Here is a 2,179-nt window from a genome sequence, read left to right on the forward strand (position 1 = left end):
GATTTATGTTGTGAGAGACAGTTTAGATGTTTGTATGATGTTTTAGAGTTTTGAGTAGCATTGAGGGAAATCGATCTTGCATTGCTAAAAAAAACTGTGATCCTGTCAGCAGCGTCGTGTCCGAAAAGGCAGGATCCCCATACATAAACAATGATACGCGCCATCAATTCAGTTGCATCATTAAGTTAATAATGACTACGCTACATGTGTGATGTCTGCCATATAAAATATAAATTACATCCGTAGCCTGCATGCATCTATATATGTATGGACGAAATACATTATGAGGCTCCATATAAGCCACAAACTACATTGACGCCATTGGATGTCAACGGTTATATAGTCGCTGTTATTTACTATTTAGTCAAATAACCTTAAAAATTACCCTACACAATGTGCAATGATTCACTTTGTAATAGTGCTTAGATTTTACTACAATACTTACAGCAAAAATTAGCAGAACAATATTAAAGAATAACAAAGGGGAGATCCTTATGGTGAACCTCTACCGTAATTCATGATAAAGAAATAGCAAAAATTTTATTTTAAATAACATTACTAGGAAGATTTCACAGTCTTAAAAGTTTAAAATACTATTTGCATTCATATCTTATAAAATAATTTACAATTTTAAATTAAACAAGTAAAAAATTCAACAAATAATATGGTCAAAAGATCTACCCACAGTTTCTTTAAGTTGATTTTAAAATTTATGTCCAAACTATATTCCGAAAATGTAAGTGTTTTACAAACGTGCTTTAAAAAGTTTTTATTAAAATGTAAATCCATATAAACCGATTTATAATATCAGCACGAATATGACACTGTAGTAGTTATATCCCACGTGAGTAATAGATGGAAAACACAATGCCGACCCAAAAAGAGCAAAAAATGCGATAATGTTAAACTTTTGAGAAACTGTATTTCATAATGAAGTAATATTCTAAAATTTCTAATGAATTCAGAATAAAAACTAATACAAAACGAGATGAATCGAACTTCAACAGTGTTTAGTAGGTTTTATATTAGAATAAAACTTTAAATGTTTTCCTGACTTTAGTTCTAAACAATAAAGTTGTAAAGAAAGTACTAAAATTAAACCACTAACTTAAGTTAAAAATTAATGTTTTTACTGATTTCCGTACCAAATGACTAAAAGAATTTTTAACATTTGTTATGCTCATACACTTTCCTGATCTCGTATAGTGTCCCAAAATCCACATTCTCAGTTTGCACCTGAAGAAGAAAGGTCCATCTTTCAAAAGCGCTCGGGTTTTAGGGACAGGCCTGATTGGCTATAATCATGGCTAGCATGGCTGCAAGAAGAGGCCTCAGTGACTTTCAAAGATTGTTGGGGTGCGTTTGGCGGGAGCTTCAGTGACTAAGATAGCTCAACGTGGTGATGTTTCACGAGCAGTGGTGTCTAAGATGATGTCAGCATGGAACTCCGTCAGTAAAGGGCAACAGTGGACCTAAGGATTGTTATGCTGTTTTCTTGTCAACTTTGTTACTAAGATTATTAGCCTTTATCTGGTATTAACCTGGCTTGGAAAATTGGTACGTTCTTAATGCAAATTATCTTTTTCTGATTTGTTTAAACACTATTTTAGCTTTGAACTCATATTTTTCTCTCTGATTGGTGTGGTAGTGTCGTTTGCTTCATTCTAATATAGTTTGATTTAACTGTCAAATAATTTGTTTCTAGGTAACTAGCCACATTGATATTATTGGTAATTAACCAGTTAGTCTAAGTCTTGGACAAATTACTGTTATGTATAATTTCTCTTCCCTTAACCAGACCACTTGCTGTTTGAAATATTATGAGGCATGCTATTGTTTAGTCTCAACCGAAGTTGGAAGCCTCTTTCTTTATTGTTCCAGCATAGGAATATTCTACTACACTCCATGATAATAGCTTTGGAGTAAAGATGGTGCTAAAATCTTATTTCATGAAAGATTTCTTTATCTTCCTGAATGAAACTCATCTCAATAACGTCCTTTCATCCTTTATCACCATTTCTCTGTTCCATACAAAATTCAAATATAATTAATAGTAATCTGACTGTTTAGTTTATATATTATAGATGAATATGTTTTTAAGTGAATATTTTATTATTGTTTAGTTTTTGTTATAATATGAGTTAAAATCAGGCGATTGTAGGAAGTTTTGTTAATAATT

The sequence above is a fragment of the Limulus polyphemus genome, unplaced genomic scaffold, assembly GCF_000517525.1.
Source record: "Limulus polyphemus unplaced genomic scaffold, Limulus_polyphemus-2.1.2 Scaffold7429, whole genome shotgun sequence".
In the NCBI taxonomy this organism is placed as follows: Eukaryota; Metazoa; Arthropoda; class Merostomata; order Xiphosura; family Limulidae; genus Limulus; species Limulus polyphemus.